Raw genomic sequence first — 24,145 nt, forward strand, 5'->3', positions numbered from 1 at the left:
TTTGAATAGTCCCTTGAAGAATGCATTGCAAACCTTTTTCTTCATAAAGCCATAGTTCCAAAATGGGTGGATATAGTATTTTAGGGGGAGAAGACAATGCACTAAGCATATAGTTGTGACTGTATACATGCTTGTGATGTGTTGACCTTGTGTCTTAGGTTGCAATGCAAGATGTGGTTGGGAGTGTGTATTCTATTGCCATCTCTTAGAACCAGGTGGGGCAGTTATCTTCTGTTAATGGGTCTGCCATTGAAACAAGGTGGGGCAATTCTATTTACCTCTTCCATGACCCATCATTCCTCTGGGAAGATATCTTCTGTTAACAGGCCATTGAGTCTCACTGCATGACTGATAAAATTACAGCATCCTACTGTGAGATGGTCTGCCCACGGGAATGAGCCAAGCATTCCTCGTGGATATAATCTGAGATTTGGAACACCATAGTCAGCCTTCTCCCACTGAATTCCCAGAGGAAGACTAGGCCCATCTACACCACCACTGGACCTTCAGAGGAAAACTACACCCTTCTACAAGATCTGCTTTAACAGAGCCACATCTGTCACTCCAGGAGGACTGCAACCACCATTTAATGGGACTGCTACCAATACCCTGACCCACAGGGTGTCAGGTCACATTCTGACTCTGCCAGTGTTGTTTTGTATTACTGCAATTTTATTTTTATTTTCCTAATAAAAAACTGTTATTCCTACTCTCATATTTTTGCCTGAGAGCCTATTAATTTAAAATTTATAGCAACTTGGAGGGACAAGGGTTACATTTTCCATTTCTGGGGAGGCTCCTGCCTTCCTTAGCAGACACCTGTCTTTTCAAACCAAGACACCTTGGCAGCTTCCAGATGCCCACCCAGTCAATCTCCCATCCCTGCCTCTCAATGGGACAAGGGAAGAAAATTATAGTAGTATAGTAGGAGTCCCTGTAAAATCTATGTACTGTATAAGTGGCTTTGCCCCAGTTCTAGTTATTCTAAATGAGCCACAGCTGTGAAGGCCTTAGTTGGGCAGCAGCTGTGGCTCGTGAAGGTTACTAGGATAAAAGGGGGTGGGTTGAGGACCTGAGAGGAGTTCTGATGAAGCCACCAGGGATGGCACTGCTGGGAAGAGCTGTGTGTGAGAGAACCAGCTAGAAGGTATGGACTTTAGGAATATAATAACAACAATATGATTACAACAGAAAATGAGATGAAGAAGCTTTTGGATAGAGACAAAGACAAGGAAGTCACTTGTCAATTGCTGTTACAGACAGCACAGACTCAACTTGGCAGCGAGGGTTAATTTAATTTATTACCAATTAAAATAGATTTGAATACTGAGAAACAAAGCCAAAGTTTTCTTAGATGTAGGATTAGGTGTATTTCATGGGATGGCTCTTCAGAAACACAAAATGAATGTTTGTTCAATGTGATTGTGTGGGTAATGAAAAGGATTTCTGTGAATCTCAGTTGCTTCAGCACAGTAGGTAAGAGAGATATTGCCAGGGGTTTTTTTTCCCATTTTAGTAGATAACTAGCAGGATTTGTGCTTGATGATCTTCCTGTCCCACTCCATCCCCTGGCATACCATGAGGGTTTGCCACACGTGGTCAGTTTTGATTTGGATGTTTGGTTGCTTTTAAAGGACAATGGAAATTATATCCTGAGTGATTTTGACCTAGAGGATTCTTTCTCCTCCTTCCCCTGACTAGCAAACAAAGCTAAGGGTGTTAGTACAACAATAGTAAACATCTTCTGATTTTTTTGGGGTTTTTTCCCCTGGGCAGTCCCCATTTATACAAAATCATGCCCTTAGTATAAGGCAGATGTCTGTAAATAAATGGGACTACATAAGAGAGGTGAATAATTTGGTATCTGGTCTCACAAAGCTGTGGGAAAAAACAATTCCCTGTTTCACAGCCAATTCCCAAAGGTATACCCAGCCTCCTCCATGTGTTTCCACAAAACTGATTTAACATCCCAATCAAAAACGTATGGTTACTGTGCCTGGACGGTTTTATTACAGAATATTGATGTTGGAAAAGGTCCTTATGATCATTAAGCCGAGTCATTAACCTAACACTGCCAACACTCACTCCTAAACCATGTCCATGCGCCATATCCACACATCTTTTAAATACTTTCAGATATGGTGCTCCAACACTTCCTGGGCAGCCTGTGTCAATGTCTAACCACCCTTTTAGTGGAAGAAAGTTTTCCTAATATCCAGTCTAATCATTCCCTGGTGCCACTTGAGGCCCTTTCCTCTCGTTCTATTTCTTATTACCTGGGAAGAGAGACCTAACCCCACCTCACCACTACTTCTTTATTTGTTGAGAGTGGTAAGGACCCCCTGAACCTCCTTTTATCCAGGCTAAACAACCATCTAGTACAAGCTGAAAAAATGTCAAAACTTTCCAGTATGGTTCAAAATATAGATTTAGGAGGCAGGAGGGTGGCGTTTAAGCAAGTTCTGTGTTCACTCTGAATGGTCATACTAAACTTCAGATTGCAGCCATAAAGAAAAGTATCTTTCATACTTTAAATACTTTTTATATTGTTAAGTACTCTGCTGCAAAAAGTGTAAAGTATTGGGGTTTTTATCCACTCATTTTATGTGCCTCATAAAAAAGATGTAATTAGAATATTAACTGAGCCATTATCAGCTCTTAGTGTCTATTCTTGATGTCTATGTTTATTGTAAGGAAAAATATTTCTGAAACAAAGAATTCTAAAGAAACATGAATTATATTTTAAGATGTTGCAAAAATTTTTGATGTATATTCATAGCCAAAAATATTACTGTAAAAGTTTATGCACCAGAACAGCCGGCAACAGTAGAGACACATTTTTTCAGGAATATTTAGTATGGATTTCTTCACTTGGCAAATCCCTTTGCAAAAAATTAATTTTATTTTGGCTTGTCCACTGACTCCCATTGATTTGTCACCACTCTTTCAACTGCGGTTATAGATGATTGGTTTTTAAAGTCTTCTCTTTATAAGAAGATGATAACATTATCGAAGACATAAAAATAGTGTAAGTCGTTAATTTATTGTAAATTATAGATTTAGCAATGCAAAAAGTCTTGGTTTTTTGCGTTTGAATTTAAATTATTAGTTAAGGATACCTCTAAGACCCTGCTCATACAAGTATTTCAATGAATTTCAAGAGTCAAAAGAAGAACCTTTAAACAGACCCATTTTCTTTCCCATAAAGTAGCAGACTTTTCAAAGTAAGCTTCCAAATTTCTAGTCAATTGATTTGAAAGGGGAGCTCCTGAGGTAAGTTAATGTTTTGCCCTACAACTTCTTTAGATTCCAAGCATGTCAACCAGGGCACAAGAAGAAATCAAATGTGGCTTTTAATTCAACTTCTAGGGGAAAAAAAAAAGAAAAAAAATAATGAAAAATTCAATTATTTTAAGTACTTTGCAAATGAAAGTTATTGAAGAACCATCAGGAACAATTTTTTACTTAATACTAAGCTATGTTAGGGATTAAAAAACCCAAGAAATCTGGAACTCAGGAAAGAAAAGCAGATAGGTAATCATTTTCCCAGCTTTGCAGAAAATACATTGTCATTCAAGTAAAAGACACAGGAAACAACTATAGTTTCATTCACATAAAACACAGCCTGAACACATTAAATGGAAAGTACCAGTATCTTTTTGCTGAGGAATTACACTCTGGATCACGGGGTAACATGGGAAGCTCAAAGAATATTTAATTCTTTCACAAAGCTGCATAGGAAGAGGAGGAAACACAATGTACCAAAAGCTATACCAGAAATGTCCCTAATACTTCCAAATATACCTATGAACAACAAAGGCAAGCTTTAAATGTTTTGGGTTTTTTTTTAATCTATGTATTAATTTTAAATTTTATTCTGCTTTAAAAGCAATATTAGATTAAACAAATTTGTTTGTGAATGGACTAAGCTAATTATCAGTTCCTAGTACTGATAGGAACTTTTTTCTGAAATCTGATTTTAAAAAGAATAATTTTGAAAGCACTATGCACAGTTGTCAACTGTTCTTTGGCTATCATGATAGTAAAATAGTGTTTACTAAATGAATACCAGAGTTTTCTTCCCTCCCTGGGCTATCTTTCAAGGTCCTGTCCATTGCCTCTAACCCACTTGGACTGAAAAAAATCTCTGACTATAATATTATTATTGTATATTTTTTCTCCTGTAGAATTTTATTCCTAATGAAAACTATCATATATATTGCCTATTCATAAATATTAATCTTTAAATTAATATCTTTTAAAAATGCATAACAGAAACTTAGACATCTATAATGCAATCAGAAGGAATTCTCTTCGTAGGCATGTTCTCTTCAATCTTTCCTCTGAAATAAACTCAACATATTGAACACTGCACAACAATTTACGATCTGGAATGGGCAAAATTGTGGCTGACCTCTGGGGACTTGCAATACAATACAAACTGTCTCCTGACTGGCAAACTCCATTTAATTTCTCTCCTCTTCCCTAGGAATAAATGTTCCAATACTTCTAACTTGTGACCTTAGGGAGTAACTTACTGGAAAGTCAAAGTTAAAGGAGGTAGTAATTTAAGAGAGCTTAGTTACTGCAGCAGATTTGTAGCCCAATGTGATGGGCAAGGAAATGAATTCAGGTGTAATTAGGAAGATGAGATAGAAAATCCACTAGCAGAAGAAAACTGAAAATCACACATAGAAAAAGATAGATATAGCAATTTAAAAGTTATTGGAAATCATATTCTCTATTAGCTATTTTGAGCTAATGCACATTTCTCAATTTCCCTTGGCAAAAAATGTTCTTTCTTGTATAAATAATAAATGTTCATGGCAGCACCAACTTGAAACCATTTCATTAAACTCATGTTCAGCATCTGCTTCTTCAAGTCATGTTTAACTATCTCCCTAATTTTTGTATAGGTTGCACATATGTTTAAAATCGGAAAAAAACAAAGTATGCATGTCTTTCACTGCTATTAAGTGTGATTGGAAGCTGCAACAAACAAAATAATCTGTTCCTTGCAGATAAACTAAAATGATTGTTAATAGTAGAAAGCCAATCCCAACAAAAATACAAACCCCAACACCAAAGCAACAAAAACTAGGAGTTATTTTATTTCTGTTCTTTTTCTATGCCTAAGGAAAAAAACACCCAAGGATCAGCCTATACCAAAGCGTATTCAAATAGCAAGGACTCTTCCTAAAAGAATATATATTTGATGTTTAATTTATTTTTTTGTATTCATTTTCAGTAACTCCTTATTTTCTTACCTTCTTCAAATTTTGATGGCAAATTTCCTTCATTTCCATCATGGATAGTGAAAAATTCACATGACCAAAATAATTACACATCTCAGGAGAGAAAAAAAAATGAAGTAATCCAGCAACTATTAAGTACAATTTCACAGGAAATGACAGGCGACCTGGTATTCCAGGTGCTCTATTCTTGGTAGCAGATGATTGCAAGAACCATTAAGCTAGTTGGCACCCTCATTACCTTAGGTTAATGCCTTGCTTGGAGAACAGAGGACACCTCTATCAAGTAAAGTACTACTACTTGTTTACTATGGTTTCTTTAAATATCATGTAGTCTTTCTAAAACTGAAAGTCAAAAGCTCACTTCTTAAGGCTATATTCTACATGGTGTTAGCCAACTCAGAGTGTGGTTCAGATGACATCAGTATTTCTGATGTCCATCCCGAGTGAGAGAAAATGTACCCTACAAGTACTTCAATGACCTCATCACAGCTACAGCAGGGAAATCTTGCTCATGTGCCCATACCTCAACATCAGCTGGGGGAGGGCACCCATGTTTTTCAGGTCATTGATGAGAACTGGCCCAAATCACAATATGATCTGTCCCTGTTTCACTGAAATGGGCAAGACTATTGTCCTCCCTGTGTTGATTCCTCTCTGCTTCTACAAGGTAATAGTGTTTTACTGGTTATTCTGATATCAATGCGCATTTCTCTTTAAAGTTTGCTTTATTTCATTGCATTTATAAAACCACTCTCTTGCCTGGGTGTTGCTTGGCCCAGCCTTTTGAATGACCCTTATTTGACCATTGATGATTTAATCAAACATTATCTCTTTCATCTGCCATTGCTGGTCACTTCTTCACATTATTTTTGGATACTACTTTGTAGGCAAAATTGTTTAATTCTGCATGGTGCTTTCAAGTTGCTGAAGTCATTAACCTTCAGACTAATGTTGTTTGCATACATTCACAAGCATGTTTGAGGCCTTATAGTGAGTCCATTCCAGAATAGAGAGTCTATCAGTGGGAAATTCACTCTCTAAGTGAAAAGGGCATGGCCCTCCTCATGACTTGTAGAGGAAATTCGAAGACAGTTTAAAGATTTTAGGCTCCCAGCTTAAAGACTACTGAGCTATCCAAAGGTAAATGGGGTGAATCCATGTCCTTACGAATACAGTCAGAAAAATCTTTAGATTCTGTGTTAAGCAAAGCCTGCACAAATTAAAAATCTGTTGTCAAGTCACTCTTCAGGCTCCTGTTCTAGCTATAAATTATTTTTTTTTATAGTCAGCTGATTTGGAGTATCTCATCTTTTTGTCTGTATCCGTATTAATAAATCTGAGAAAATGTCTCGGTTCCTAGAGTATGTTATACACACCAGCCACATACTCGTTCCCTACCAGAACAAGGCTCAGGAAACTAAGAGTTCATTTTTCCCTAGTTACTGATTTCTATTGAAAGTCAACTCAGACTGTCTGATTGAATGAGCACCATCCCAAACTTGCCTTTTTTTTAATTTTGAATGTCAATGCCTGTCTTTTCCACCTTGTCTTTTCTTTTAGAAAGTTACCAATAGGAGTTTCAGTGTGTTTTATATTTTTTAGGAGTGAATATATGTTTTCTGTCTCTAAATACATATAGAGTGTCTCATTATTTTCTTTCTTCATTTTTCTATTACTTATGCAGTCTGAAATGAATAGATACTTAGTTTCACACCCTTCTTTGCAGAACATAATTACATTTAAATTCTATTGTGGACATAGTCTGCAAACATTTAATACACCAACAGGTGAATGAAATCTACAAACCAGACCATTTAAAATGTGAATAATACTGGTACACAGCTCTATACTGGAAAGATCTTTAAAATTATATTTCAGTACCAGCCGAAAATAAATTGTACATACAGTTTTCTGCTTCCATTGAAAAGATTATAATCAGGAACAGTAGGTACCTGAGGAAACAGAAATGCAAACAAAACAGTTTCCCATTTCTTTCTAGCAGGTTGTTGAATTGAGAGATTAACTTTATTATGGTAATTTTTTTTCTTCACCAGTAAATTAGAACGAATACTTAGAAACTACTGAATATTAAATATTACAAATTATTATACTTTATTGAAACCACATATAAATAAGTTTAAATGGGGTCTGAGATGAAAAATAGGCTATGCTGTGTTCCTTAAATTTTTTATAATCTCTTGCTAGACACTGTTTGTTAATCAATATGTTGTTGCCAAGAAAGTGAAAAGCAAACAAACAATAGCCATAATTTATGTATGGATCTATTGCATTGGGGCCTAATTGCTGTTGAGCTGCCTAGTTTCTGTTCTCTATGCTGGCAGGTTTTCCTAAAATTTTTGTTTTGGAGCTCTGTTCATAGCATATAATTGCATCATTGATGAGACTGGCAAAGAATAAGGGAATATTGTGTTGGCTTATGCCCCAAAGAGGGAGAAGAATTTGAAAAAAGAATAAGGATAGAAGAAACAAAAATCATTGTTATTCATGAGGAAAAAACAAGGTGCTCCCTGAATGAGAAGCTAGTCCCCAGGTTCCAAAACTTTATTGTAAAAAAAAAGGAACAGAAGAAAATGAATACTCTTGGGAAGAAAAAGCAAAACACCCACAACCTGAAACAAAACAAATAATCAAAAGTCTTAAATCAAACCAAAAACACCCACAAAACCACAACAAAACCAAACAAACCCACAAAAGAAACAAAAAAACAGTTAATGTTTAAACAGAAAAATCCTATTTCTTATATTGCAATTTCTCTTTTTTTTTTCCCTTACGGCTTTTAATTTCTCCTTCAATCCTTCTTCTCTTTGTTTGTCATTCCCATCCACAATAATAGAGCTATAAATCTGCACTTAGACTTATTTTTAAAAACTCACACTTTATCTCTTTATATCTCCCTTGGATCACACCTACTTAATCTCCATTCCTTTTTGCCTCCTTTCTTCATGCCATCCCATCTTCCTACTGTTAATCATTTTTTGACCTCAAATACTATTTTCAAATTTGCTTTGGCTTCCCTAAACTTAAATAATGGTTCTTAATCATCTAACTTCACCGCTACTTAATTTCTCCTTGGTCCCATATTTTTCTCTGCTTCAATATTGCTCTAATTGACTTTAGCAAATATAACTCCTTAGGGTAAATTTAATTGTGAGTTTTCACCTTTCATTGGTTTTGACCTATCTTTTTAAGATTGACACACTTGTCTCTTCAGGAAGATACTAATACTTTAAATTTTCCTTTTACCTCTTCAGATGTATAAAATAGCTCCTTTCTGAAAATATCTTTTTGTAGCCCTCCAAAAAACTTCTAAAAAGACAGGCTGCTTCAATACATCACAAAGCATACTGGATTTCTTTCTGGTGTTTTGCTAAGTAGAATGTAATTTATGACATTTTTTTGCCAGTGAATTTTGATCACCTATAAAATCCTATATGAGTATTTTAAAAAATCTGTCCAGAAAGGATTTTTTTTCTATTTCTCATTCTTAACACAATAGCAACACAATTGTGGAAATATTTTTCAGGTAAGCAACATCAAGTCATATTAAGCTTTGGTAATAGCACACGTGCAACCTGTTAATTTTTGAATTAAATATGGATTATATTGCCACAAACTGCAAACCAATAAAACCCATATAGAGAGATTCATAGATATTATTTTGCCTAATCTGATATTTGGGAAAAAAAAAACAACAAAGAAACAAGAAAGGGAATAGTGTGTTTATTCTCTTTCTGAAAGTCATTCCCAGTGGCAGGGTATAACATTCTCTGAACTGTCACTCCAGAACCAATTGTTTATCCTTTTAACAGCCTTTTATGGAAGCATACTTCTATTATACATTATTGTATAAAACATGATGTATGTTTATGTACATATACCACCTGCCCTTGTTTCCACCTCCTAAATGCTACTATTTTTCACTCTGAGTTGGCTCAATAGGACCTTATCCATCCATGGTGTCTGTTGGAGATTTTTTCAGAAATGGCTTAGAAGGCAGCTGTGAGGAGCAAATTCTCACAGCCTGTTTCTGTAAACAGCAGAAGTTCTCAGGTTGGTTTTAATTACAAGTGGATATCTTGTCCTTGGATAAGGTATGAGAAAGCAAAAGTGACAAACATGAAAGCCTTGAGAACCTGGCATACCAGGGTTCTCAGGCAGTTTTCTCATAACAAGTAAATATTCTATCTTTAGCTGTTTTGGGAAAGTAAAAATAAGTTTTGAGAACACATATCTTGGTATTGGAAACAAAAGGAGGGGTTGGTGTGTTATCTCTGACCTATGATGAGCTCGGGTTTTGCAATATGCATGAACTTAATTAACACGGTTATCAAAAGTGGCTGATTGAGTCAATAAACGGAGTCGATGCTGAACCAACAAAGGTGGGTCTTCTCCCTCCACTTCAATAGGTGGCCTCCTGGAAATTTTACCCAATTTTGTTCTTGATGGAGGACAAGGACCTCCAGCTGGGTCTGCCTAAATTTAGTGTACAGGAAGGGTGGGTTTCAGTGAAAAATAAATTCTATGTAAATGTGAAGTCATATAATATTCATTTGAGTTCAGAAGGAGTGTGAAAATACTGTAACTGAGGTCATGTGCAGGAGCACTATGTGCAACCCAGAGTGGACACAAGGTCACACACCAATATGCACCCAGACACTGGCACTAATTTCTCCAGCAGTAGTAACACAGTGTGCATATACACTACTAGCTGTAGAATGCCACATAGCAGACTGCACCACAGCCCTTCCCTTTTTGTCACAGCAGTCCTAATGTAGATTTATTTATTATTTTAATCTAGAATAACTTGCAGCCTTAAATCTGGAAGCTCAGCCTTCTCAGACTTAATCTGAGCAATGGGGTACTTTACTTATGAGCAACTGGTGTCAAAATACACATATAATCTGTGATGCTATTTATAGTAGCTGATCTGTGATAGCTTGCCTTAGTACATGAATTGCTTTGATAAACACTCTCTGAATGTACATGGTGGACTTGGCTTTTCAGAAGACAACCAAACAATTGCTCTTGATGCTTGCCTCTGAAGGTAAAGCATTTGTGGAGAGATCGGAATTTATATCCAGTCAACAAAATTAATCTCATCAGTTTTAAAGAGAATGTACCTTCTAGTTGGTTGTCACAAATGTTGTATGTTTTATTTTCCTGATTCTCTGTTCCCTTTTGTTTTTTACTGTTTTTTCAGTCCTCTATTAAAACTTTTTTATTTGCATGAACTAATTAACAAATATTTTAAAAAACAAGAATGTGCAGCAGTGAAGCATGCCTTTCCAATAACAAGAAACAATAATTTATCACAAGTAACAGTTCAAAACTAAAGTTTAACCCTGAGTAGCAAAGAAAAAACCTTCAGAATTTTTTATCTACCACTGGATCATGGGACCTGTTTGGCTTTTGTTTTTTTCAGTGAAGTTAATACAACTTGTTCTTAAGTGTTCTACTACTGGGACAAAGTTAATTTTCTCATGTAAAATTTACTAGTATTATGGGACAGTGGTTATGAGTCATTAAGGATCTGAGGGTTCTTACACAACGAAAAAAGTACTGAAAAAAACTGTGCTACAGAAATGGATATGCAAAAATGATGCTATATGAAAAATAAGATTAATAAACTGAAGAAGATAAAAAGAACCCCACTCTTTTCATCCTCCCTACAATTACCAAAATATTAATTCAAAATGGATTTGACAAATGTGAAATATTTTGGCAAATACCCCTAACAGCATCACTAAATTAACAAATAATGTCATCCCATTGTGCCTGTGCTTCCAAAAATTAGGAAACCCTCAATTTTCTCCTGCTCCTGACTATCCAGTTGGTGACCATGAATGAAGAAAAAAGATGGACTCTGACTGAGGTGTGGTCTCTTAAAAGTATCTTTCCTTTAATATTTGTCCTTTTTTTTTTCCTTTAAGAAAAGAGGGCAAAAGAAGTTCCACCAGTCTGTTGAGATCTTTCAGTTCCAGAAGGAAACAGTCTTACAAATGTTGCACATGTATTATATATCTGCAGCAAAGAAAAAATCTCATGTTAGCTATCATGCTCTAATTATCAATTAAATTGATAATATACTTGTAAGGCAAAGGTTTTAAATTTAAGTATTTACAAAAAATTGGGAAAAATATCACACCAGCAAAAACTCTACTAACAAAATAATTCATATGTCAAAATTCAAACTGTTATTAGTTGCCTTTCTGCATTCTTCAGCTTGAGTATTTCCACCCCTAGGTGATCTTTCTTTTTGCTACCATAAATTTGATTGTGAATGCAAATAGGTTTGAAGATGATTGCAGGAAATTCTGTACTTCCTCGTAATTTGTGATTACTAGTTGCATAGTGCATGGACTATATTCGTACTATTTTCATTTCATTTTTCTTCATAAGAGCCAGTTATTCTAGAAGCTTTTCATATCTCTCAGGAATATTTTGATTACATAAATAAAAGAGAAGCTCATGACCCCTTGTGATAAAGAAATACTTTATTATGGCTGAAGAACTTTGATTTTGGCTGCATATGCCCAAGCACTCTTATGACTGAACAGTTTCATATTGACCTCATATGACATTGGAATCTGAATTATTTGGAGAAGCTTTAGGCACAGAAAAAGAGTTCTTGTAAGAAACATCAAGGCAATAGACAATTTGAATTGTGAGAATGAAAAATGAATACTGGGAGTTGTGGCTTTGTGCTAGAATGACAATATTTTTTGACAGTTTTAATGAAAGGAAAAAATTTCCATGAAATGTTAAATTTGTAGTTATATGCATTATTGTCACAAAGCAAAGGCAATCATTTAATAAAATGGGCAGGTTTTTCCCTTATTTCTCCGGTAAAAGCAAAGTGGCATATGACATAGTTTATTTCAGAGCGATGGCCATCACTGATGAGTTTGTCGAAACAAATTCTTAGAATCTAGTCTATGAATATTGCCATCACATCTCATATTTTACATCACATATGTATCACAAATATCTGGCTTTGGTATTTAGTTGCCAATGTAATAGAATGATAAAAAAATCATGAAATATTTAGTTCTCAGGTTACTTTACAGTCTGGGTTTAGGGCAAATTTGGGAGAGAATGTCCAAAGGGGGGTGCCTCCAGTAAGCAAACCCACATGGCCCCGCCACCCAACCAGTTCGGGAAGAATTCCTCAGAGAGAAGTGGAAAGAACCTGTTTACTTCACAGGCACAGCACCCCCCCAGCACACAAAATGAACAATACTGGATGGCAAAACTCTTTCACCACTCTGAAAAAAAAGATGACAAATTCAGAAAGTCTCTCTCAGGGGCGCTTACTCTGTTCTCAGTCCCTCTGGCGCCCAGGCAGCTGCTGCAGCCCTCCAGGAGCAAATTCTCGGTGTTCCCAGGTCCCAGTCCAGAGCAGGTTCAAGTTGGTTCAAAAAACAAAAGGAGAAACAGTCCAGGAAGAAATATAGACTGTTTAGCTAAACTAGCATATAAACAGAAGCAAAGCAGAAGCAAGAGAAAGAGAGCAGAGCAAAACCAAAAGCAAAAAAGGAAAAGCAGCAAAATGTACTCCCATGTCTCTGTGTGCCGACAGGCTGAAAATAAAATCCAACCTGCACATTGACTCTTCAGAGCCACTTTTAATGACACAGAAAAAAAAAACCGGTAAAACAGAAAATGTGAATGAGGACCCATGCATAATACTGGCACCATAGGACCGCACTGCAGCACATTTCCTCACAGACCATTTACTAAGACATTAAAACTCTGGGTTTTCTGGATTTATTGGGGTTTTATCAATAACATTTCATTTGATCCCATCTCCATTCCAGAGTGTTTGTAGGCCTTTCTTTTAAGGTTCGCAGGATTCCATTTAATTTTGGGAAGGGAAAAGGAATCTTGTGACTTCAATTGGGACCAATAGAGGAATCTTTGGTGCATGTCCCTACAGCCAATGGCATGCCATGCCTCTTGATGGCTTTGAATTAGAAAAAGATAGTTTGCCCTTTTTTAAATTTATGTATCCATGCCATGTCCCTCATATCTTCACCCTATGATGTGTCTTACTATTTGACATTTCCCCCTGATTTAGAAACATCTGTGAGCTTAATTTTGGCATAGTTTGGTCCATTTCACTGCACCTGATATAATACCAGGCCATTTTCTTATAATTACCAAATTTCGCAAATTTTAATTTCATTCCATCTAATTGCAATTGCTTTGATGGTATCTCCATTACAGCATGTTTGCAAGTCCTTATTTTCTGTTTTGGCCTTCAGTGGGGATCCATTTTGGCCAAGTTTTGCTACATGTGCCAGCACATGATGCCATATGGAATGCTTGAATTTTAATGGATTTGAATTTGGGAAAGAATTTGGTCTTTGTTATTTAATTTTTTTTTTTTAACTATTCATGCCATGTCCCTCATATCTTCCCCTCCAAGTTGTGTCTTCCTCCTTTACTTTTTCCCCATGCTTTTGCAACATCTGTGAGCTTAGTTTTGGTCCTTTGCAATGCAGCTCATTTCCTCAGTGCGTATTTTTTGAATACACTGAAAGTACCTATATTCTGGGTTTTTGAGATTTTTTTTCAATTGCATTTCATTTGATCCTATCTTCTTTCCAGAGTGTTTGTAAGCCTTTCTTTTCGGGGTCGCAAATTCCGTTTCCCTTCCCGAAAGGAAATTTCGTTTCCTTTCGGGAAGGGAAACGGAATCTTGCGATTTCAATGGGGACCAATAGGGGAATCTTTGGTGCATGTCCCTGCACTTGATGGCATGCCATGCCTTTGCATGGCTTTGACTTTGCGAAAATGTTTTTTTCTTTTTTTGACTATCCATAGCATGTCCCTCATATCTTCCCCTCCAAGCTGTCTTCCTCCTTGACTTTTTCCCCTGCTTTTGCAGCATTTGTTAGCTTTCTTTTTCTCTCTTTTTTTCGTTTGCACTGCACCTGATATAATCCTTGGCTATTTTCTTTAAGTCACCTAATTTCCCAAATTTCTGAATTTTCTTTTTTTTTTTCCAAATTGTTGTTGCTCATTGACATGAAAGAATATTAAGAAGGAAGTTATATTTTTGTCCTTTTTTTAGTTACAGTATAACACACACTTTTTACTGATTTTAGTACATTTTATTTGTCTCTCTTATTCTACAGGCTTGTTTTCAACATAATCAATTTTCTGTATAACTGAACAATCTTTCCTTACCTAAAATCATGCTTTTCTGTCTTTGTAGACAGAAAATTTGGATAATTCCATAGGTTCCTTTTCATCGATGTCTGTTATATTTTAAAGTGGTTTTCTAGTAAATTCTTAAGTTACTTTTCTATACCTAAATATGTTGTCTTGACAATGTGTTGTTGATATCATATATTGATGGTGGATTCGGTAAGTGCTTTCTAGACTTATTACTTCTTCTGTTTCAGAATCACAGCAGTGTAAAAGCCTGATGATATAGTGCTGTAACCTACATAATCTGTGGTGTGTAGAAGCTAGAGTGTGCTCAAGATCTGCTTTTTTCCAAATAATTTTTAGCCCTGATTTGTAAATAACAGTGTTTCATTCCTTTTATTCTTTTAAATATTGCCAGCAGTTTCGTAATTATCTTATTGTACCATCAAACAATTTGCACACCTAACATACGTTTTCTGTCATAATTTTCTTAACTAATTAAAAAGCTTTAACCAGTCTTAAGCAATAGTTCTGGGATGAGTAAATAGTACTGCATAACTTTCTTTTGACTCATCTCTCTTGGTTGTATAGCAAAAATATTGTGGCTTCAGGAATTGTCATCTTTTTAGTCTATTTGTATTATGAACTACAAAATTGAGCATTATTTTCTCTGTGTCTTTAATCTTTATGTTCTGACATAATTGCTGATGTTAAAGAATAATTTGTTACTGTATTAAATATTCCGTAGGTAACTAAATAATGTGAAAGACCATATTAGTTGGTTTGACAGCATATCTACAGTAGTGCTACTTATTTTATGAATAAATCTAATAATTTAAATACTTCATTTAGTGACAAAATTAAATAAATATGGTCAAATTGAAAAACAGAATTTCAGTTTCTAAAGGCTACTGAAACTTTTGTGAGTTTACAAACATGGATGATTTGAACTGGCAATTTTATGAAATTATTATTTTCACTGTGTGTCAATAATGTATATCGTTACAAGCTTAAGGTTCTGTGGAAACTTTTTCTCTTTTACTAAAAGTACTCAGTAATATTGCCATATTACATCCAACCTAACAAAAATATCCAAACCAAACCAAACCCAAAAAAACAAAAAAAACCCCTGCAAATATTGCTATTCTAAACCAAAAATTAAACACCCTCCCACTGGTATAGTATAAGCATAGCAGAATCCTTTAAGTACTTCCTCCCTAGGAGTCTCAAATTTCTGTCTGTCAAAACCTATGAGTTTTGCCTTCATTACAAACCAACTTAGTACATGGGTCTCATACGGCACACAGCAGATTGTCTTGGATGTTAGACAAGACAGCTTTTCATCCGTGCATTAAGAGTGCAGCAGTAATCATCCCAGGGGGATGGACACAAAGGAGACTCAACCAAGACAGTATGTATGCATTTGACTCTTTGACGTTCCACTCAATTCAATGTGACAGGAAAAATATTTAAGAACTGAAGAAAGAGCCTTTTTCGACAGAGAAATGGTGTTAATGAAGGAATAAATAACAGAAAAACTCTTATAAAATAGTGCTGTCATCCAGTTATTGTGCTAACGTAATACATATTCATTGCAAAGCTGGGGAAAAAATGAATCACACATAAAATTTGGGTTAGCATGTGACTCTTGCATTACATCTGCATTGAGAGTAGAAGCAGAGCTAAATAACGAACTCATGATTGCTGATTTTTTCCCCATAACATAAGAAGATCTAAAATAAAACCATAAAAAGAGAAGGACAAGGAGAGATGGGCTGAGATGATCTTGAGAGGCCTTTTCCAACCTTAATCATATAAAATCCTTGTCTAAATTTTAAGGGATATTGCCAGAAATGACATAAGTGCCTCAAAAAATTTAGTATTATCTTTAAAATGAGAGATATTAAAATTATCTCTCTTCTCATAATTCTAATTTTAGCAGTTGTAGAAGTGTGACAAGTCACAATCCTAATAACATATGGATAAAACTAATTTAGAACAGAATGCAAGTGTCAGAGTGAAGTAAGAGTCTGTAATACATAAAAATGATAAATAAGAGTATAACTCATCTTATGGGTAGAGAAGGGTCTAGTTTAGTGTTCCAGGCCATTTCATCACACAGCAAGAAATGTGCTTGTATAAATTCACTTTGAAGAAACACAGATGGAAATTAGACAGCATTCTGAAATGCATGTTAAAAAGAATTTAAAAATATCTAAAAAGGATAAAATCAAAAAGAACAAAAACAACCCACACCATTTTTACTGTGGATGCTTATATAGTTATGCATATTGCCTTGCTTTTCAATGGAATAGGCAATTACCTCATAGATCTCTTATAGTTATAAGGTCTCCTTATGTTTAGAGGGGATGGAATACCTTAAAAGTTGTTCCTGTGAACCAGAAGAACAACCATTTAAATTGTTTTATATCTTAAAGCATTATTTTATGCCTATAGAGGAATTTTTACTTGCAAATGTGCTTGCAGTGGGATCTTCAAAGAGCATGACAATTATTTTGAACATTTCTAGAAGAAAATAGCCTGAAGTTTGGCACTTTTGCTCCTAATCTTAGGCAGCAATAAACAGTTTGCTCTACAAGTGCAGTAGAGTATTTCTGCTTCTCACTTTGCTATTTCTTTTGCCATCTTCCTTTCCAAGATATCTTCTTTCAACCTATAGCCTAAAAAATAAATCAGATCTTCACTAAGATCCCATTTCTACTTAGAACAGTAGAAATGGGATTTTTACAGTAGATCCAATTGACTTTTCAAGTAAATAATGGTCTAAAAAACCATTTTTCAGCTACAGGGTCTGGAACTGACAGCTTTAATAGCTCTATTAAAGTTGCCAAGTAGAGCCAGCTGCTTGTTTAATACTACTACCATTCTGAATTTTTAAACTTATGTATTACCATTTTGAGTTACCAATTCAAAGAACTCCTGCTTAATATTTTCTTATACAGAAATACACACTATTTCAATTTCATGTACTGTATACTGTACCCTAAGAAAGTTCCTGCAGACTATCTAAGGAAGATTTTTCAAAAATCTGCCAAAAATCAAATTGAAGTTAGGTAAAGAAAATAAATTGTATGAAGCTTCATGCAATATTTGGGGGAACTGGGGGGTGCTTTTTTGTAATTGTCTTCTAAAAAAAATGCCAATGAGCAACTAAAACACTATTTGAAAAAAATATATTAATTTGGAAGTTTGCATACAAATGAGAGAAGGATTGTTTAGTAAGAAATCTAAGCATCATGGAAGATATTCTGGAATAGGATATCATCCAGTTAAGCAGAAACTTGTGAAATTAAAATTCAGCATTGATTAGGGACAGTAACAGAATTTCTAAGTGGAAATCTATGTGTTTCATGATATCTCTTCCCATTTGAAAATCAATTTCCATTTTACTACAAATATCAGCATCTTATAATCTCTCCCCTATATGTATTGATAGAATTTAATGTGAAATAACTGCTAAAAGGTATTTTTTGTTCCAGTTGTCCAGACTGGAGTGCTTTATATGGTTTAAAAAGGAAGGGAAAAGTCAATTTTAAAAAATTATTATCCCACCCTTAAAAATTATCTCTACAGGTTCTCTCTATGATCAGGCTTCTAAAAATTCTTATACAACTACCACTAGAAAGTGTTACCTTCCAAAACTGTTTTCCCTTTTCAAGTATGATTTCATTATGTTGATAAAAGTATGCAAACACATTACATATATATATATAAACACACATATATATAAGCCTCTCATACTATCAGATACAGCATTTTAATGAATCACTTATACTTATTAGTATGTGTATTACATTTACAAAATTAAAGTGATAGCTGTATAATCACAGTGCATTTATTTAGTTTTTAAAATAAACATTTTATGATTAAATAAATTAGTATCCATTATTGAACTGTGCAAGTTAAACATTTGCTACAAAATTAGCAGACAATTATGCATTATAAAATGCTATGTGACTAAGAAGATGTTACACTTAAGCATCATTAAACCCCAAGTCAAATAATAAGTACAAAAAAATTAGAGTGAATAAGATGAAATGTTTTAATTTTGTACATTTGCCTAACTGATTTTATTTTAGTGTTCCTGATCACAAAATCCAGGCCTTTCTTCATGACTCAAAATTCATAAGAAATCCCTGCAAATAAGGAAATCACAAAATTGACTAACCATGTGATTGTAGCTGGAACCCAGAACTGTTTGCAAAATTATGATGTTCATAAACCTGGTTTCAGTCCAGGATAGAATTAAAACCTTTCATAAAAAATAATAATAGATAAACTGTACAATTAGTTATTAAAGCATTTTCAATTACATATAAATTTTGATACAACAAAAAATGGTTTATACTACTAATTTCAAAAATGCATATTGGCTTCAAGTTTCAGCCTTGTATTAATTCATCCATTAGGTGAGTAGAAAGCTATCTTTGTCCTTAATGGAGGTGATCCTTATATAATTATCTTACTCCTGCAGATTTATTTGAAGTCCATATCCTCACAGCTTACTCTAACATTCAGTGTTCTGAAGTAATCAATAGTCAGATTACTGAAAAATCTTTGTGGAAACAGCTTCGATGACATACAGGTGTCTGTGGTGATTTAGACTGGCTTTTTTAAAGAGAAGAGAGTCTGTCTACAGTCTTCAGGAGATGATATACCCTAGAGATTTCTTTATTCTCTTAGGGACTTTTTAAGAGTTTGGTAGTTCTTTCAGAAGAAAAATCAAAACCAACTACTTCCATCCTTCTCTTTATATACTCCCGTTACCCTGGATGGAAATTCTTTACGTCCTATTCTCAGTGACTATACACAGTTGTCTTCTCTTATCAAGACTCAGCTTTTGCTTACTTGGAGCTACTTGGTATGCTCAGGAGATTGCAAGTTGCCTTACAAAGGACTATCAGTACCTTAAAATTGTGATCTGTAGTCAGAAGAAGCTCCTCAGGGGATTTTACAGATATTTCTAGCTTCCTAAAGTAAGTCCAAGTCCCAATAGCATATGGTAAATATAAAAAATGTTTTACTTCTCCACTATCTAGGTGTAAAGATGAGTTAAATGAGAATTCAACGAAAATCTTCTTGACTTCACACTAAATAATATCTTACGAAACAGTAAGGGTTTTTTTCCTCTTCAGGCACTACCCAAGGTATTTGTTCTAGCAACTTTCAAGCACCCCCTCTATGGTAACTCCAGAAAAATAAAGAGTGTCTCTCTGCAGCAAGAAGAGCTTGTTTCATTGCCTATTGAAAAACTATTGAAAATAGTTCTGGACCTGAAAATGCAGAGAAATAAGAAAAAAAATTCCCTAATTTTCTTTCCTCAACATATATTTATGCTTTTCTATCTTGGGCTTCCCTAGGATCCAGTTGTCAAAATTTCCACGGGAATGAATGGAACCACTCAGGAACACTTTTCAGAAAGGCAGAAATACTTCCAGCCTTGGGCAGGAGGAAATCAGAGCAGGGAATGCTCAACTGCCTAAAGCCATTTACCTAAAAGAAGAGTACAACCTGGACCAGTCCCAAAGGACATTCAGCTCCTTAGTGGATCAGCATGATCAGTGCAGATCAAGCACTCCTGGATATTTTTAAATTCATGATCAGCCTATTACTTTATGAGACAGAAAGCCTACCTTTTCAACCCTACTGTAAATCAGGTAAGAAGAATGATGAAAAACAGCTCTTTTGCAGCTTTAGTGAATACCTCCATATTCATTGATCATGACATGGACTTTTTTTTTTTTTTGGGGTACTGTGGAAACCCAGGGCACCAGGAATATTTCTCTGTCTGCTCTGGGGTGCCCTGACCCCCAGGGAAGCACTGACTTTGACCCTCATTCATGGAGAAAGTTTCCTAGACTTCAAGATAGACTAGAATCCACAAAAGTATGAAATAGATTATAGAGAGTAGTGTGGGTGTATCACTTGGTGAGAAAGTTAGGTTTTAGGATTTTTAGTGTGTTGTGGATGGAAGCAAGATGGAGGGTGCAGGGTGTTGTCCTGGGTTTCTTCTTCATGCTTCTTCTTCCTTCTTCATGGGTTTGGGTGGCATTTTGTAATTGGGCAGAAAAGTCCGCATTGTGGGGTCTTTGGGATCAGTTATTGGGTTAAAAGGGAAAATAATCTGGGTGTCAGCTCTTAATTGGATAGTTTAGTCTTAAAAGACCTTGTAACAAGAGATTGTTGGCTATTTTGTGCCTTCTAATGAAAAGCTGCTGAACTCACAGTGTGACTGCTGAACAGCAGTGAGGCTGTTTTACTGATAAGAAACAAAAAACGCTTGAGTTCAAATATGAACTAACATCTCAAGTGTCTTCAATCCAGACTCAGATAAACCAATATGGTACCTAATCCTTTGCTTTGGGAAAGCAGATTTTCTTTTCCAAGTTTTCTTTTTTCATGTTTCTCAAACGCAGATAAAATGTTCCAAATGGAATGAAAGCATTTTGGGTATATGTAAAAGTGGCTTACTTCAGTTTTAAAAGAATTTAGTTGTTTTTCAAATGAAAGAAAATAGTTTGATTTTACCCCAGATACATGTTTTTCTCAGAGTTTAATTTAGTTCTTTTTGTTTAGTTGTTGTTATTACTCAACTAATATTTTTAAATGTAGTTAATTTACATGTTAATTTGTCATCCTTGAAAATTCTGAGAAAGTAAATTATTAATTCATTTGTATCAGTGGCAGAAATTCAAACCCTGCATCAGCAGATATGAAATAGATCAGTTGTGAGAAAGAATAAATATTTTTTTTACTCTTTCCTATCATCTAGTTTCTATTCTCTCTTCTCTTCTCTTCTCTTCTCTTCTCTTCTCTTCTCTTCTCTTCTCTTCTCTTCTCTTCTCGGACGAGTTGTGTGTACACTGAGAACAAAATTATCTGAAGAGGAATTCTCCTTCCATATCTTCCTTTGAATTTGTTGGATGCCACTCTGAAAGAGTCAAGAGTTCAAGATTTAATGTTCTAATAAAAGTATGCATCCTGAAGTGAGACCTCTGAAATGATACTGCATCATCAGTAAAGTGAATCCACCAGACATCCTATACATTACAGTGAACAATTTCAAATCTCATCTTCCTACAGCACTCAAAGTGAAATGAAGCTGAATAGAACAAATCCTGATTTTTCACATTTGCTGTTATTAAAGAATGGAACAAAGTAGTGCCGAGGGGAATAAGAGAATAAAGCTATGGCTATTCAGTTGTGAAGAAAGTAAATTAATAATACTAACCTCATTTCTTTTGTACATGATTTCAATTGATGCCCTGGAGAACAATTCCTTTGTAGAAAAAAAAAGGTGGGGAATGGACAATGGAAGCTATTGCTGTATCTTGCCTCAGTGCTATTGACAAATCGTATGTCAGCATCAGATTATAGGATGTCATATTTTTTATTTGAGCTACACTTTCATGTATCTTCAGCTAAGTCCTCCTGATATTTATTTTCCTCATAGTTTTTTCATAATATTTGATGGAAACTTTTGCAGTTTGTACTGTGAAACAAGACTTAAACCCTGGAAGTGAGGCAATGTTCGTGATGTAACAAGAACTGTGTAAGGCAGACCATTTTGTTTAAATAATGTTCATAATACATTATGTTTTAGATTCACATCGAGTATGAAGTCCTTCTTCATTTTTTCTGGGCATATACTAACACAACTGTATTTCAAAAAACCTTTATGTATTTTGATGAACTGAACTGTCTGAGGATGATCTTCCACAAATTTCCTTCCTCATTTAAGTTACTAAGTGATACCTGGACAAATATTATGCATTTGTCCTTCCTGGTGTACTTAGACTGAATCTTAATTTTTATGGGATAGGTTTTTACTAGATATTTAGAACTTGATACAGACATTCCCAGAATTGATTAAGACCTGAGTTACCTTAGCAGCCTTTCTTGAAAAAAGAAAAAAAAGAAAAGAAAATTAAAAAAAGCATCCTCAACTGTGAAAATACCACGATGATAGTGAATTAAGGGTTGATTTCAACCATCTTAGAGAGAGAAAAACAAGCAAACTTTATATGCATGTGAATAAAATTATTCAGTCTAATTTTTCTATAGAAATATGCAGAAGTTAAACAGAAAAAAGGCAAGTAAATACCCCATCCTGAGTTTTGGCAAAAGTTGAAGGCTAACAACTGAGCATTACTGAGGATTCATCTTCATATAGAGCAAGGATATAAACTAAAAAGTGCGCTGCTTGAGAAAATATATTAAGTCCATAATATCTAGCCTGATTTTCAGTCAAGACCTCAAGCCTGGATCACAGCCAGACACAACACACGGGAAAGGAAGTATGCTTTACCCTTCTCCACTGACACAGAAGAACCATAATATTCAAAGGCCATTACTATACTGAAAAAAATGCAGTCTTTACATATTAATGGTAGTCTTTTTTATTTTTTTCTTTTTGTCTACAGAAAAGGTAAATATTTTCTAAGAGAAAACCTTTATCTATGTGCAGTGGACAACATCATGAGTATTTTATAAAACTCTTCAGGGCCAGGAGGTCTAAAAGTACTGTTCAATACATTTGCCTCTATTTTGTCTGTAAAATTGTTCTTTCGACCGTTTACTTTAAAAATTACTATGAATAATGTAATGCAATTAGACAATTTTGTACTCTTCCTTTTTTCCTTCATTAATCTGTAGATACATTTTTGTTGTTTGTGTTTCCTTGGCTCAACAAATATTCTTCCTTGGTGAACATGAACAATAGAGGGATCCAGAGAGAAAGCAAATTCATTTGAGACACTTTTATAATTTAGCTTTGGAATTTTCCACTATAACCTGAATTTCAAACAGTCATCTTTCAATTACTAAGAACTCATTATAATAAAAAAATTTGTTCTCCCAGATTTGACTTCAGCCCCACTGGTTAATTTACTTCAGCCTTACATTAGTTGTCTGTCATTAGCTAAGTGGATGCATGTCACAAATTAATGTTCAGGAAAAAACCTGAATAAACAAGGTAAGAGGAAAAACACTTGAATTAATTAAATGGATAACTTTATATACATTTTAACTGCTATGTGTAGGGAAGAAAACTAATTGGGAAGCTGTTGGGAGATATTTAAAACACAAAGATTGAAGATGTGATGCAATAATAATTCATATTACTAACTAAAGTAGCATAAAAGATGTTCCAAACTGTATTAAATAAAAAGGTAAAAGCCTCAGCCCTGCAGCACACTGGATTAAAATAAAACCTCCTTATAAAATTACCATGAAATTGAGTTGAAGCACATGCAGAACTAAACAGATTGCTTGAAAATCATTCAGCTACAAAACTGCTCTTTTTTTTTTCAGGCCTCCTGAAATCTCAGCTGATTTCAAGGTAACTAGTTTCAATTATTTGCTCTGCTGTTTAAGCAAACCAGTATATCTACAAGAGTTACTGTTGACTGGTGAAACATGGGATATCAACATTTCTCATGGGGAAAAAGGCAAGAAGAAGAATCTAGACTAACTGAAGAAAAATTTTAAAAGAAGAAAGTAAACTTGGAAAAGGTTCACTGACAGTGTTGAAATAGTACTGTCAAATGGACCTAGCCTTCATATAAATTGATACCATTAAAATGTTCTTAATATGTTTTAAGCCTTCCCTTTTTCAGACAGGTTATATAGGGTCTGTTTTTACTTTTATCTCTGTCCAAAGTAAAATCATAGCAGGGGACTGTAACTATAAC

General features: G+C 34.8%; 1 long non-coding RNA gene across 1 annotated transcript; it reads left to right on the top strand.

Moving 5' to 3' along the window:
* The first annotated feature begins 1,098 nt into the window (after positions 1-1,098).
* LOC135452719 (uncharacterized) lies at positions 1,099-21,996 on the top strand. Its single transcript, XR_010441687.1, has 3 exons — positions 1,099-1,147; positions 19,814-20,110; positions 21,226-21,996. It is a non-coding gene; the product is annotated as an uncharacterized LOC135452719 (long non-coding RNA).
* Positions 21,997-24,145: the final 2,149 nt, after the last annotated feature.

Source organism: Zonotrichia leucophrys, chromosome 1, assembly GCF_028769735.1.
Source record: "Zonotrichia leucophrys gambelii isolate GWCS_2022_RI chromosome 1, RI_Zleu_2.0, whole genome shotgun sequence".
Lineage (NCBI taxonomy): Eukaryota > Metazoa > Chordata > Aves > Passeriformes > Passerellidae > Zonotrichia > Zonotrichia leucophrys.